The 16964-nt window shown below is 39.1% G+C and overlaps 1 long non-coding RNA gene across 1 annotated transcript in view; it reads left to right on the forward strand.

The window, feature by feature from the left end:
• LOC103788553 (uncharacterized) overlaps window positions 1-16964 on the forward strand; it is a 204857-nt gene that overhangs the window by 94603 nt on the left and 93290 nt on the right. Inside the window, exon 5 of the long non-coding RNA XR_004735151.3 lies at window positions 5522-5617. This is a non-coding gene — a long non-coding RNA (uncharacterized LOC103788553). The remainder of the gene's footprint in view (window positions 1-5521; window positions 5618-16964) is intronic.

The raw sequence follows: 16964 nt of genomic DNA on the forward strand, positions 1-16964 counted from the left end.
CTAAAATTCCTTTTCTAGAACATTTGCAATGGGCATAAATGTCCTGATCTACAGTATTTTGGGGTGGTGTCCAGCATTACACATCTGCTACATTTTAGCAGACTCTTTCACTCTTATTAAAGGTAGCAGATATTTTCCTTTCAGTTTGTAAAAGTTGAAAATATCTTAGCCGACGTAGGATTGGTGTGGTGGCGTGCACCTGTGGTCCCAGCTACTCGGGAGGCTGAGGCAGGAGAATTGCTTGAACCCAGGAGGCGGAGGTTGCGGTGAGCTGAGATCGTGCCCTTGCACTCCAGCCTGGGTAACAAGAGCGAAACTCCATCTCAAAAAAACAAACAAAATATCTTAGCTGAAGTAGGATTGGGCTTTCAGTTCTAACATACATTAATTTTAAGATGTCATCCCTGGCTTCTGGTAGGATAGTGAAAAGGTCAAGAGTATGGCCAGATTGCCTAGAACCAAACCCTGGCTTTGCTGTTTTCTATCTGTGAAACTGTAGATAAGTCACTTAACTCCTTTACACCTTGTTACTCTTACCTGTAATGTAAGAATAAATATTCTTACTTCAGATATAAAGTAGAAATGATGACATTTACTTTATAGGGCACTTCTGGGAAGTTGAGTGAAAAGTCCTGTAGAGCACATAGTCCAGTGCCCTGCCCACAGTAAGTACTTGATAGACGCCAGTTGTTATTGTTTTGCTGTTGCATAATGGAAGCAATGTCTTTGATTCCATATTGATTTGTTAGCATGGTAGATACTGTCTGTCAGAAATTTTATATCTCTACTAATATACTTCTTTGGGTAATATAGAGCCCATGAATTAATTATTCCTCAAACCCCAAATGCCAGGATGAGGGCACAGCATTGATTGGCTCCGTCTCCCACTAGTGAGGGAAGGAAGGTGTCTCTTGTAGCTGTATCTGTAGAAAGAGATTTACTAAGCTACAGAAACTAGGAATGGTGGAATGGAAGCAAAAGAATAAACTCATGGAAATTTCACTCATATTCTTGTATCAAGGAATGTATTGGTGGTTTTTGCAAACTTAAACTTCCACCAGAATCACCCGGGAGATTTTAAAAAATATAGATTTTGGGGCTTCAATTAGGACTGAATACATTAGAATTTTCTGAAATGTCTATTTAGAAAGTAAGTTCCCTGTCCTGCAACTCCCCTGGTAATTTATACGCAGCTAGCTTGGTACCAGCGTTTGAGTACTGGCATACACTGTGATTAGTAGTTGATGCCATTATTAGGTAGACATTCTGGACCAGGTAGAAGAGATAATTTGCTCCTTAATTTGGTCTCGTTGAAGGCATCCTAGGACCTATGTGCCCTTACTTCTGGATTGGTGACATCAGGGGGGTGAGAGGAACTAGAGAAATGAGGGGCTATTGTAATTTGTGTGGTGATCCTTTGTTTTCTGTGAATCTCCTGGAACTTCATCTTAGAGCTTAGAAGGCATGTGCCATCTCTCATCCTTCAGCAACAATTCCTAGTGCTACATTTAAACACTTCATCAAATATTCAGTTCATGGTTATAACACCTGGTTTGGCAAAAACCACAGGTAGCTGAGAAACAGAGTTGAAAATTTAAAACACCAAAACAAACACAGCAAAGAAAACAGTTTGCTTGAACATTTTTGTTAATACATTTTGTTTCTAAGAATGTAGCCCTTTTTGCTTTGACTACTAGAAAGCTTAGAGCCAAGTTCATGGCTGACTTTTCACAAATACATAATAGTGTGTTTTGCCAGGCATTTTATGTATTCCTCTCGCTCTTGGACTCTTGTTTCCTACCCATATTTACTCTTTAACATGATTTCTTTAGTTATCTATTTTTTATCCTAATGTACCTTGTATAGCATAAAGCATACAAAATCAGTTTTGGAACAAGTGGGCTTTTGAACAGATAGAAAAATGTGTTAGGCAATTGGCACAAAAGATATTATTTCTGCCCCAAAGAGCTCACAATTTAGTGTCCAGAGAGACACATAAAAACATAAAACAAGTTGCAATACTGTTTTGTAAGAGCTATCAAGGTGGTGTAGGCACAGTGCTCCAAGGAATACAACTGAGGGCGCATCACCATTTGTTCAGTAGCATGCATTCTGTGCCTGTTATGAGCCAGCAATTCTTTTAGGTCCCACAGACACATATTCCCTTAGCCCAAAGGAGCTCAAGTCTAAGGGGAAGACAAGTTCTTAAGAGAATAACTCCACAGTCATATGCTGCTTAATGATGAGGACACATTCTGAGAAATGCATCTTTAGATGATTTCATTATTTTGCAAACATCAGACTGTGCTTATACTAACCTAGATGGTATAGCCTACTATATTCCTAGGCTGTATGGTATAGCCTATGGCTTCTAGGCTACAAACCTATACAGCAAGCTTGTCCAACCTGTGGCCTGCTGTCCACATGTGGCTCAGGATGGCTTTGAATGCAGCCCAACAACACAAATTCATAAACTTTTTAAAATCTTTGAGATTGTGGCTGGGTGTGGTGGCTCATGCCTGTAATCTCAGCACTTTGGAAGGCCAAAGTGGTTGGATCACTTGAGGCCAGGAGTTTGAGATCAGCCTGGCCAACATGATGAAACCCTGTCTCTACTGAAAATACAAAAATCAGCCAGGCATGGTGGCACATGCCTGTAATCCCAGCTACTCAGGAGGTTGAGGCACAAGAATCGCTTGAACCTGGAGAGTGGAGGTTGCAGTGAGTCAGGATGGTACCACTGCACTTCAGCCTAGGCAACTGAGTGAGATTCTATTTCAAAAACAAAAAACAAAACATTATGAGGTTTTTTTTGCCATTTGTGTATTTTAGCTCATCAGCTATTTTTAGTATTAGTGTATTTTATGTGTGGCTCAAAACAGTTCTGCAAATGTGACCCAATGAAGCCGAAAGTTTGGATTCCCCTGCTGTATGGCATGTTACTGCACTGAATATTGTAGGCAACTATAACACAATGATAAGCACCTGTGTATCTAAGCATATCTGAACATAGAAAAGGTACATTAAGATGATGGTATTATAATCTTACGGGACCCCTGTTGTATATGTGGTTTGTCATTGACTAAAATGCCATTATGTAGCACATGACTGTACTATAAAGAGATTCCTTCTAAAACCAAGTATATATAAAATGCTGTGAAAACACAGATGAGAGGCAATTAATTCTGTCTGGGAAAGGAAGTCTTAAGGAGAGAGAGTTACAGAGAGGTGATGACATTTCGGCTTGATCTTGTGCATAACAAATGACTTCCTATAAGGTATTTTCCACCTGTTTTGAATTAACTAAAATGATTAGGTCTTAGAATTTATAAAGGTCATCTTTACTAGCATGAAAAAAGTGGATCACTCTTGTAAAATAACCATTTAAAATGCAACAGCCTGATTTTTGAATGGGTGCTAGTATGAATTAATTCTAAAGTTCAGAAGAAAGATTTGGAAATGGAAATGGATGGGGGCAAAATTATCAGGGATTTGACAGAAAATAGTGCTATCAAATGTATATAATAATTACAATATAATTCATATATATATATAATAATGATTACAGCTTCCTACCATACTACATTGCCTTTTAGTTTGTGCTTGACTGACAGGCCTCACTACTGGAAACGATTTACTGACTAATGAGACCATCAGAGACTTTGTACTCTTTGGCAGAAACAATGCTATGTATTCTCCAAACCTACTTCCTTTTCCTTCTGGGTTTACTGCTAAACTCCACTTCCCAGTATCCTTGCTGATCTCTGCCACTTCCAGAACTGGCCTGTCGAAATCTCCTACGCTTCATCTTTTACTCTCTTGCTTTCCCTTCCATTGGGACTTGCAGGTCACATGTTGAGGACAATAATGTCAAGAGGTGAAAGAAGCTTGAGTCCCTAAGGGACACGTAGAGGAGAACACCCTAAGAAAGCTGTTAACCCGGGATATCTGACTGGATTTTGCATGAGTGAGCCAAGTATCATTTTGTATTGTGCGCGGCCACTGAAATTGGAGGTTGCTTGTTATAGCAGTTATTCTATGCCAGTTTACCCTCTGTGAAATTATGTAAACACTTCTGCTTTTATATTTACTTCCTTTAGCTCCCTTCCATCCATCCTCATCATCATGTAACATGCTGTGAGGAATTTAATGAATGTTTACAGAATTCATGAATCAAGATATTCTTTTCAGATATTGAGCAAAGTTAGTATTGCAACTTCAGTCTGTCAAATATACATAACTTAGGTCAGGAAAATAAACAGAAGACCATTCAGTTCTCAGAGGAGCTACATTACATTTACCATGATGTATTTGTTCATGTAACACACACAAATGGGATATCTCAGAATGTGGTCCCTGGGCCAGATATAGGACACACACACACACACACACACACACACACACACACACACAATGTGAGGGGAGCATTCCCTTCTTCATTGTGTGACCATGTTTGGTACGGGGCCTTTCAGGATGTAAGAAATAAGTCAGGTCACTTGACCTTAGCTTTAGAGACCTGGATTTGTTTAGCAAAATCAGTAGAGTTTTAAAATAGCTGTTTCCACTTGTGAATTATGATGTTATTTCTATGGCATTCTAATGGACTTGAACAATTTATTCCATAAAGAATATTTCATAAGTACCTCCTGCATATTAAATAGGCATTGCTCTAGTTGTTGGAACTAATACAGTGAACAAGAAATATGGACCCTGCCCTCAAGAACCTTATATTCTAATGGTGAAACAGACATGTAAAATACAGTGACAGTTGTTATCATAGAGGCAATCCAGGACCTGTTGCTTTTTTTTTCAGCATTTCCTTCTCATTCTGGCCGAAAAGATAAGGCTATACTACTTCTGTTGTTTAAATCCAAAGCAACATCAAAAAGAATTTCTCTATGTGTGAAATTAAGCTTAATTATTAAGTTCCTTAAATTTGTTTTGTCTCCATCATAATGGGTATGGCAAGGTTTAGGAGTTGGAGGTAAGGTTTAGGAATGGAGGGTACATTTTCAAACATGTTAATTTATTTTAAGGCTGTGGTAGGACCATGCATATGCATTAATCTGTAATTAGGTAGCCACATATTTCTAGGTAGGCAGCAATATACATGAGAATTTCCTTTTTTATCACTATCGCTAAGTTTCTTAGTGGCTAAGTCCTTATTCCTTAATAAGGTGTCAAAATAGTGAATTATTAAACTTATGATTATTGAACCTAGTTTGCTTGCATTCAAATTCCCATGTCTCTAATACATCCTCATGTTGCCATGAGGTTACTTTCCTTAAACTTTACTTATTGCACCTGTTTACCCTGTTGAAAACACCTTCAGAGGCTCTCATTGCTTAATGAATCATATCCGACTCTATAATAGCATTTCAGTGCTCTTCACTGTCTACCACCATGTATGTTTCTAATTATAACAGCACCCCTTGATCCATCCCCTTACACACCCAAAGTATCGAATACTCTCTCATCTCATAGTACCTCAATACTTTTTCTTACTCTCACCCCTTCACAGAATCCTGAGGCTGTCCCATGACTCTTCACTCATTATGCTTCCTGAATGCCAAGATGCCCTGCAGAAAGACTGTGTTGTCAGAAATTGGAGCTGAAGGTAGGTTAGCTGAGCTCAGCACCTGCGGATGGGTCACAGGAGGAGATCATGGCAATGGCATCTGTGGATCTTAATTAACTGATGTTCAGGGGACCTACTGAACTCCACCTGTCTGACCTCTGACTAGAGAGTCTCAGACCTGTTCCCCACAGTTAATATTGTCTGATCTCCCTTCTTCAGTAAAATGGGTGTAGGGGGGACAGAACCTGAGTCACTGCTGCCTAAAGAGTCAGGATCTGGAAGTGTAGTCTCTTCCTTATGTGTGCTGTCAGTCACCTGCCGTGTCATCATCTGAATACTTATAAAATGCAGATTTCCAGGCACACAGCAGACCAACTACAACAGACTTTCCAGAGTGGGAGTATGTCTGACATTTTCACTTTAAACAATTATTCTTTGTGGTTTATTCAAGTCTGAGAGTCACTGCTCCCCAGATGAGCAAACAGTCTGTGAGAAAATCCTGGTATCAGTCCTTCTAGTGCCACCATGAAATTGAGAGTTGGCTGGGCACAGTGGCTCACTCCTGTAATCCCAGCACTTTGGGAGGTAGGGTTGGGCAGACCATTGGATGCCAGGAGTTCAAGACCAGACTGGCTAACATGGCGAAACCCCATCTCTACCAAAAAATACAAAAATTAGCCGGATGTGATGGTACGCATCTGTAGTCCCTGCTGCTTGGGAGGCTGAGACACAAGAATTGCTTGAACCCAGGAGGTGGAGGTTGCAGTGAGCCAAGATTGTGCCACTGTACTCCAGCCTGGGCCATAAAGTGACCCTGTTTCAAGAAAAAGAAAAAGAAGAAAGTAAGAGTTAATTCACTTTCCTGTCTTTGTCTAGTTGATACTAGTGTTTGGCTTTTCTACTGCCATGTGGATAATGGGAAAGTGGAGTCGAAGGAGTGGTGGGATGAGGGTAAATAAGGAAGGCACCTCCCCTGGTACTGTCCTTCACTGTCACAAGGAGGGGAATAGAATGTTATTGAGAGGCTGAGCAATTATACTGATATCCTTATTACCCATTAACTGTTTTCTTGAGCATTAGATATTGAGCAGGCAAACTGAAAAATGTCCACAGTCTCTGATGTCTCCCATTTCTTGTCCTTCACCCCATCCCAATCCTGTTTCTATAATCTTTATCCTCATGTCTAAATCTTGGTGACATTGCTGTAACAGTGGTGAGATATCAGAAGTATTAGGGAACGTGTAATGATTCCTTTTTATTTGCATCTACTTATTGTTGCTTTCTGAGTTTTTGTTTTTGTGTGCATTTTATAATGTACGTGTTATGTAGTGAACCATGTATGTGTATAAATGATAATACATATATTCAGGTTGAGTGCTTACTTTTCTTTAACTGATCACGTATACCCTCGAAAAAACTTCGCTATCAACTATCTTGTTCATGCAGCAACCCGATCCTCCGAGCTTTAGTCAATGACTGTCTCCTTTTTCCTGATAACTAAGGCCTGGGAATTCTGTGCTTTGGACTCTCCCAGGCCTTTAATAAATTTCCTTTTGATGCTTGTCCAATGGAAATAGCATTGCTATTTGACATTTCGAATTTCTCATTTCAGTATGTGACCTTGTAGGGTGTTGTTTTGAGGGAATCAAATCTTGATCTCAATCCAGCGAGCTTAACCCTTGAATGTTTCTCCACCAAGGTCATGGCCAGTTAAATACTTTGGTTATTCATATAATGCCCCAGAAAATTAAAGCTGGTCCTCAATTAAAAGTTTATTCTCTTCAACCTATGTGTGGCCTAACTCAAATTATTTGGTATGACCTTATAAATTTGAGACACAAAACGTTCATATTCTTAGCATCTTAAAACTTTCACCAATTAGCTATGTCAGAATATCCAGTAGTCATTTAATAGCAAATACCTATCTCTACATATAAAGTGCAGAATGTATAGGTATAACCCAGGGTCATTTAATTTCTTTTTAAGTGGGATTCTTTTGGGACCAGGGATGGTTTTTTTTTTTTTTTTTTTTTTTTTTTTTTTTTTAGTATAATAGATCTAAATTTATACACTTGGCTACTCTTCCAGGACAGCCTGGTCCCCGACATAAATCATCTCATTTCAGTAGCTACAGTAAGTAATTGGGCCCCTGGGACATTGTTTTCCGTCTTCTCTGCAGAGAGCCTCCTACAACCTCTGGGTTCTCCCCTGGGTGTGCAGGGTGATGGTGCCATTGCCTCTGGCCTTTTCATTTATTATTTATTTCATTTATTTCAGGATTCAGAGCAAATTGGAATTGGCAAAAAATGGAGAGAGTCTGTGGAAGGATAAATCCAAGGATCTCATAATTACCAGAAACTCTGGGGAGAGCAGAAAGGGAAAAAGGAACAAGAGAGAGAAACAAAATGAAATATTTCAAATCAGGAGACTTAAAAGAAAAACACAACAGTGAATTCTCAGGTCTCAATAACAAAAAGCCTGTTTTAATAAAGTTTTTTTTGTTTTGTTTTGTTTTTGTAAGGCTAAACACAGCTTCCGTTGCTAGCAGGCCGAGAGGGCTGGGTCTAGGCCAGGAGCTCTACCAGGAAGCTGATAAAGACTTACAGTATTGCCTCCCTGGGGCCAAGAGCATCCCTATAAGCCTTTGTTTTTCCTGTAGTAAACACCCATGGATTATTTTTCCCAGTCCCTAGAGTACAAAAGGGTCAGCTTACTGCCAAGTTATAATAAAGTTTTCTCTTTGGTTTCTGGTTTATGAAATACTTCCCAGCTTTTGTACAAAGATTAATTTGCTGCAATAGAACTTGATTACAATTCAATAGCTTTTATCCTACAACTTTCACCTTGGACCAATTCCTCTAGAAACAGAGGGTTTTTAAGTGATACAATTCCAACTGATATCAATTAAGGTACCTTACTCAAAGGCAGTATAATGTGTGTGAATGCTCGTTAGCCCAGAAACCAACATAGAGTCAGCACTTAATAAAGTGTCTCTCTTTTCTTCTCTGTATAGATAAAATCAGTATATAAACACACATATACATTTCTGTCATCCAGAATTGGAGAGTTTGAATGAATTCTAGAGAATGACATAGTTCAGCAATGTGATAGATAAGCACTATTATTATCCATGCTGTTCAGATGAAGAAACTGAAGTCTAGAAAGGTGAAATGACTTGAGAATCACAGTCAGGATTCAAATGCAGACCTGTGTAACTCCAGTAATTCTGTCCTAAACACTGTGTTAGATTGCCTCCTAGGTCTACTCAAACTCATGGCATCCTTTTGAAAGTATTCACTATCTATTGCAGTGTAGCAAATCATCCCCAAAATTAGTGACTTAAAAGAAGAATGACTTATTTTCTTGTAAAGTTTCTGTGGGTTGTGATTCAGGACTGATAAAGCAGTTTTGACTCAGCATTTTTCATGAACTGCAGTCAGATGTTGGCTGAGACTGCAGCCATCTGATGGCTTGCTGGTGCTGGAACATGCGCTTTCAAGGAGTCCCACTTGTATAACTGGCAAATTAGTGCTGACTCCTGGCTGGGGCTTCTGCAGCTCTCCATGTGGCTCTGTCCACAGGACTTTTGAGTATCCTTATAGCATGGTGGCTGGCTTTCCTCATAATGAGTGATCCAAAAGACCAAGGCTGAAGCCATGAGGGTTTTTTTTTTTTGGTGTGAGCTAGCCTCACAAGTAACAAACCATTATTCCCACCATACGTCTACTGATCACACAGCTACCTTTAACTCCATGTGTGACGGACTATACACAGGTGTGACTACCACAAGGCTACCATAGCAAACCACTACTTAGTCTCTTTTTGCATAACTCCCTTCCAACCCTACTGTAACCTATCACTCTTAGTCTATATTGGCCCATCATGGACACCTCAATAAATATTAGCCTAGCCAATGAACTTAATAAACATTTGGATTCAGGAAGGTGAAGAAATGCTTCCAGTTTTTTGAGCATTGCTAGAGAAATAATGGAACTTAAGCTTTTGCAAATGACTCACTTTTCCCACCTGCTTTTCCTTTTCAGAAACTCTTGGCCTACCTTCCGTATAATCCTGTAATCCAGTAGTTGTACAGGGAGCCTCACAACTGAGGCTGAACCTCACAAATGCTTTGTCTGCCTCCACTGAGAATATGAGAATAGGTTTGGCATGGTGGTGCTTCTCAACTGAATAACTGCTTTTTCCTGAATAACTGCTCAGGAGAATTTCTAAAGGAGACTCTAGTCCTAGAGACAGCTGTGAAACAGGTCTCTTAGACACTCCAGAGTCAGCCACAAGCCAATTCTGTAATGACAAAGAGCTATACATATCCCCATGCATTAATAATGTTGGTTTCGTGATGGGTATTTAGAAATACAGCATATTGAAAAATGTCGGTTTGGAAAGAAGGCCCTTAGCTGACTAATATTCTTTTTACCATTAGCTGACTAATATTCTTTTTCTTATATATCTCTCCATCCTATATGTTTCATAATGAAGATAAGCCACCAAAGCACTAGTTAAGACAGGAATTGTGTCTTTCCAGAAACAATGCCTGGTGTGATTTTTAAAAGTAGAGTGTGCTTCCAGCCCCTGCATCTTTCTTGTTCCAAGGATGTCATCATCAATACTAATATAAATTTTTCATTGCTTGAGCCATTACAATATACAGAGAATAGATTTTTCAATTTTTCCAGTTCCACTGAGTATATTAGCAAAATTGTCTGTCCGTCAGCAGGCATGTGGTGACGCCAGTAGCATCTCTGATTTTGATAGTTCTTATTCTTTTTATGTTTACAGCTCTCCAGTGGAGAAAAGGCCAAGGACTTATTTGTAAACCATTCTTCCATGCACTGCTTCTGATCACTTTCTTTGACATTTCTTATTCTCTTGTATGAGTCTTTAAAATCATAAATACTAAAAGCAATCTAAAGGGTATGAAGTATGTATATTTCATTGATAAAAGTATAGGCTTTTAAAAATCATACTTTAAGATGCTTTATTTTATTAGTTATTTTTTATACACCTGTAAGTTAAAGGCAGATAATGAGGAGCTTCTTGATCTATGCAGAATTTTCCCACATATTAGGGGCAGACTCAGAGTGGAGCCATGTTCTAACACCTGGCTTGGTGAAGATTCTGGACTCATATACAATGAATGACCTATTGCAGACAGAACTCTCAACTCTTTTGTAATCTTCATGAACTATAAATGTTGCACATGCCTGCAGAATGAATTTTAGTTTCATTGTGGGGTAATATGCAAGAAGAATCCTGGAGAGGGGCATGTTGGGAGAGGCAGATTAGAACATAGCAAGACTTCTTCATTGAAAAAGTGAAGTTTCTCAGGCCAAGTAGTAATATGATAAAATTATAGAATGGTATATTTGGGAAGTAGCTTCAAAGTGTGCCTTTCAGTTCCTTTCAAATTAAGATGAAGAAAGAGAGAGAGCAAGTGCGTGACTTAATGTTACTTGGTTAAAGGAAGATGAATGGGCCTTAAATCAACAACTTCTGCCTTTAAGTCAGGGATTTTCTCCAATACAGTGGATTATCTCCGGGAAAAAAAGAATATGAGATTAATCATGGATTTTTTTTAATTTAGATTTTTCAGGATTAGAGACTAAAGAATAGATTTTTGTTCGTTTCTTTGAAATACCTGGCTCAAACAACTAATTGGTTAGACTGCGTTAAACAAGAAGTCTTTTATTGTAGTGTATTGTTTGTCTCTACCCATTGAGCTTCAGCTTGCAGCATAATATCCATGACATTTTACTCTGACATTACCATGCAGACAACCTTACCAATGGATCCAACGTCATTAACATCTGTATTAGTTTCCTATTGCTGCTGTTGACAATACACCACAAATTTAGTGATAAAAACAATACAATTTAAATTTATTATCTTAATGTTCTGCAGTTCAGAAGTCTGGGGATAGGTCTTATATGGCTAAAAGCAAAGTGTGGGCAGGGCTATCTGCCTTCTGGAGACTGCAGGGAGGAATCTGTTCCTTGCTTTTGCCATCTTCGAGAGGTTTCCCACATGCCTTGGGTCCTGGTCTCTTTTTACCAGTGGCATCATGAGGACCTCTGCTTGTCATTACACCTCCTTCTCTGACTCAGATCCTCCTGCCTCTCTGTTATTAGGGATTTTCTAATTAACTAATAACTTGTAATAACATTAGTTCTTCCTTGATAATCCAGGATAATCTCCCCGTCTCAAGATACCTAACTTACTCACATCTGCAGTGTCCATTTTGCCATGCAAGGTAACAAATTCACTGGTTCTGGACATTAGGCATTTGACATCTTGAGGGAGCCTATTCTATCTGTCACATCTGTTTGTTATTTAATTAGAAAATAATTGAGTATGACTGTAAGAGCCTTGCAGAGTCTGAAGACTTCAGTGTGAGTCTGATTTAGAGCACACAAACTGGGTAACCATGGTTAGCTTAGTTAACCTTGCTGGGCCTTAATTTCCTCATCAGCAAACTTGAGTGGACAGAATAAGAGCCAAAATATATTATGCTCTTAGTATATTCACTCATTCATAAGTCTTTTAAAAAATATGATTGTGTTCTTCACGTCAGGGAGTGTTAGGTGCTGAGAAGAAAATGGTAAGTGGATACTCGCACAGAGTCTGTCTCAGGTGCTTTTAGACTGGTAGAGGAGGCAGTCCATCATCACATTTGTAATCCAACAAAGAGAGGTAAAATTTTAAAGAGGATTGCATTCTACTGTAAAGGGACTTGTCTCACGTGAGCTTCTAATGCAGGATTTCACCTACACGGGAGCTTGGGGAAGACACCCCTGAGAAATTGACTCCCAAATGGAGACCTAGAGATGGTGTAGGCACCAATGAGGCAGAGAAGGGAGGAGAGTGCAGGGGCAGAGACTCATGAGAGAAGGAAGGAGAGCGAGTTAAAGGGGATTGAAGAAGGCTGTTGTCTTGGAGCAGGAAGATGAACTATATCAGTCCCAGGCCAACAGTGCAGGATCCAAACTTCCACTGATTTTGGCAAATGACAGGCAAATCCCTGAACTTTTCTATGCCTCAGTTTCCACACTGATAACATACAGATAACAATGATAGTAGTTCTTAGGAAATGCGCAGCTTAGATAGGAAAATTCATGAAATCACTGTGTCAGTGCTCCATGAATCTTAGTAATTGTCCTAATCATAATCTCACGTATCCTTGCATCAACCTTATGAAGTAAGTAGACACTAAGGTGGAGAATATTAAGTAGCTTGTCCAGGGTCATACAGCCAGTGACAGATCAGGGATTTGGAACGAGGTACATCCTCCTGTGTGGAGCTGGTATTCTGCACCACAGCATCCCCCACCCCAGAGCATGGCTTTGAGAGATAAATGGGATAATATGCTGAGAGTGCTTTGTAAAGTAAACCTAAATCCATAAATAAAAGGCTCGTGATTATTCACATTATCCTCCTCACCACTATTTTTCTTCCATTATTACTCATAACAAGGGGAATGTAAGCTGGCTGAGGCTGACCCATTTTATTTCTTCATCTACATCATTTTCTCTCTAAATAAATTCCAATAAAAACAAAGGGAACAGGACTAAGCAGGAGATGCAAAGTGCAGTGTGTCTTCATTGACTCTGTGGCCTCATTCCTTTTGGCCCAGATGTCAGAGCTTATTTCTGAGGGGCCAGGAAAGATGAGAACAGCTCACTCTCTGTTATGCCCTTAGATTGTAGAAATAGGTGTTTGGGACAATCTGGTAAATTCAGATAACCACATAAGCCATTTGGGGTTTACTTAATGTTAAAGAATTAGAACATTAGAAGTATCAAACCTATATAAGTATGTTTAATCTTCATTTAATAAATTTGAAGACACCTCAAAATTGTGCTGTTTCTCAGGATTTCTACCACCATTTCAATCATCTTGGCCCTGATAAAGTGCAAGAGTGCTGGCTTATTAGGCCTTTTTAGTTGGTAGAGTGCCAGATAATCATCTCTTACTGGAAGTGGTCATAGACTGAAATTTGAATTTGTTGATTCTGTCAATCTGGAATGATACAGTGAGGGTTTTGAAATAGTCCCCTTTTAATTTCATCATTACTGTGAAACAATAAAAAGGATTAGATCGTAAGTGGAAAATGTGTAACTCCAAAATGCTTCCTTAACTAAATCAAACAGAATACGAAAAGAAGAAAGAAGATCTTCCATTTGTCAAGTGATAGATTCTTTTTATCAGTCACAGATGTCTGACACTGTTGGAATACAAGACTTTAGCAATTACGATGCTGGAAAGGTATTGAAGGACAGATTTATTTTCACAGACATTCACAAAAAGTATATTTGTTTGGCTTTTTCTGTGTGGTTGTTATTTTATGATTGTTTGGCATTGAAGAAGACTTGAACAAGAATCTAATATCAACTGACACTTTTAAATTTGTGTGATCCGAAATCTCAATCCTGCTACAAATTCAGGCAGGAATCCAACTAATGAAAAGGTATGATATGAATTATTATGATTAGGTGTATGCTAGTGCAAATTTGCAGGTTTCAAAATCTGGTCATTGAATAGCTGAGTTTAGAACTAAAGAAGCCACTGACAGCTTGGAGCTCAGCTTTCAAAGTTGGAACCAACAGCGTATCTTATGTATTGACTGAAATAATGCAATGAAATTCTTTTCTCTCTTAACAAGCTTCCTCCAGTCATGAAATTCCCTTTGCTATGCTGCAACCCCAATGTAAAAAAGAAGAACATGTTCAGATATTGAAAAACCATAGGCCATTACCTACTTTATCACTCATATCAAAGACACTGAAAAGATAGCACATGTACAATTGATGGATTATTCTCATCATGAAAGCCTGATCACCCCACTTGGGTTTTCAAACAAGGCATTTAATAACCACTGCCTTGTTAAAAGGTGGAAAATGATCTGGCTTGTGGCCTGATAGGACGAGTTTTTATTGATTTTGCTAAGGCCCTTGACTTGGGAGATCACAAGCTTCTTAAGGGCAAACTTAAAAGGAAGCATTGAGATGGATGAGTAATTACCTGTGTGATGGATGTCATTCTGTAAACATCAGGATCGGGTAGCTTCTCCTTGGAGTATCAGGTGGTGGGGGAGGGAGGGAACATAGTTGAAGTCTCATTTCAACCAGTTTTAGTCTATTTGCATATTTATAAATGAGCTGTGCCCTGTTGGAGTATGGGGTTATAGATGATTTTGAAAAGATATGCCTTTGTTTCTTAACTTAAACGTTGGTTTACAAGAAGAAAGATTTTTTATGGCTGCTAGAATAACATAATGATGATATTTCAAATGCTGCTAAAAACAACAACAACAACTTGATAAATGCTATTTGTTATCATGGTTCTTGGTCTATTTGGGAATGCAGCTCTCTGAATCCTGGGCTCCAAAAGGGGCCAGGCGGAGCTTGAGGCAATATCAGAAAAGAGACCATTGATGGAAGTTTGGGGAAGGAGGCACAGAGTGGGAGTCAGTGCTCAAGAGATTTGGAGGCTTACAGGGTGCTGGAGCATGGAGGTGACAAAGCAGCACTCAGTGATACAATAGGCAGGAGGGACCACAGGGAATGGAGCCCTATGTGAGCATATTCTGTGGACTGGGAGGTGGCTGGCCCGGAGATTGTAGAGTGGGGTTGTTCTCAGGCCTGTCTCCTGTGGCCCTTGTGCTTTCTTTCAATTGGCTTCACAAACTTCGACTTAACAAAGTTATCTTGAGGATGGAGAGGGAGTAGAGGAAGGAGGTGTGTTTACTGAAATCCACTGGGCTGCTGAACCCGGGTGATACCTGAAATTCCTTTAATGTTGCAACACTGAATTGAACGATCCTTTTAATGTAGAAGAAAAAAAGCATTTTTTTTCTCCAATCTATTGGATATAGTGGAATGGGTATGAGTTTTGGAGTCACACAGATGGGGTCACGTGGGTCTATTTCTGGCCCCAGGCACTGTAAGACCTTGGGCAAGTTTAATTCTCTAACGTTGACTTTCTCTCATTTTTCTGTCATTCATTTACCAAGCATCTATATTGTTCTTATTTTCAAAAAGATTCTAGTTTAATACGGATATTAATAAGTAAATAAAGAAATGCAATATTATTATAGCTACTGTAATATACTGGATAGAAGACACAGAAGAGTGAAGGCCTAAAAAGAGGAAGTGATTGAATTTTCTGAACAGAGTATGGGGCTGGAAACTATAAAGAGAGGAGGTAACTGAGTCCTGAAAAGATGACCAGCTGGGAATGTGGTTGCAGAGGCAGGCAGGTGCCAAGTCATGGAGGGATTGGAGTTGTCAAGGTGTCAAGGGTACTCCCTTTTGGGAGTGTCTTTGATTGTGTGAGAGATGAATGGGTCTGTATATAGTCTAGGGAGAAAGAGGGCACATACCTGTAAAATAAATTTGCCCTGGGCAAAAGTTATATGAACTTATTGTGGAGATTCCTTTTAAAGTTCCAAATTCTACAAGGAAGAAAAAGGTACAGCCTTATTTTTGATCTCTTAATCCATTTTGTTGATCTGTGGCAACTAAAGTTTTGCTTTCTAATGGGAATCACAAATTGATATTGTCCTGGAATATTTAAATAATGTACTGAATCTCCATGCTATATAATAGTGATGAAGGATGACTTAAACATGATTATTGTTCTCGAAGAGATTCTAGCCCAATAGGTACAATTAAGTATGTAAATAAATAAATGCAATATTATTATAGGAGAAATTACTTTGACTGTCTGGTAGCACATCCTCCAACCCCAAGGAGAGACTATCTACCTTCTGCAGTTATTTCTGTTGTAAGAGATACGGAGTCTCCTACCCATTTCTACAGGAAGGAAGTTTTTGCTCTTCATGCAGTTGTGACTCTACTGGCTTCCCTTCTGTGGGCTGAATGTTTCTGTGCATCATGTAGCAGGACAAGTCAGCAACCAAAGAGCTTAATGTGATATGTGAATTCTTTGTAAATGTCGTACAGGTTTGACTTGATTGATACTCGATGGAAGCATCATCAAAGTATTTCTTCTTCTTCTTCTTTTTTTTTTTTTTTGAAAACTTTTACTACTCATAAGTATAGGAAAAACAGAAGTTAAAAAATTAACAAATACAGAGGAAGTTACAGAGTTAGAAGAAATCATAAAAGCACTAGTAAGTAGTTATCCCTGGTCATCATTCAGTTACACTTGGGGCTTAACCTGCTTTCTTTTAGCCCCTCTCCAAACTCCCTTCTTAGATGTTGCTTTCTGGGAGCCCCTGTCCAGTGTTATCTGTGTTGGGTGAAGACCAGGCTACTCAGACTCTAGCACGAGGTAGATTCAAGCTGGCACCACTGCTGTGTCTGAATCCCAGGTTGTTCCCTCTGGCCCTGGGTGGAACTCTACTTTT

The sequence above is a fragment of the Callithrix jacchus genome, chromosome 16, assembly GCF_049354715.1.
Source record: "Callithrix jacchus isolate 240 chromosome 16, calJac240_pri, whole genome shotgun sequence".
In the NCBI taxonomy this organism is placed as follows: Eukaryota; Metazoa; Chordata; class Mammalia; order Primates; family Cebidae; genus Callithrix; species Callithrix jacchus.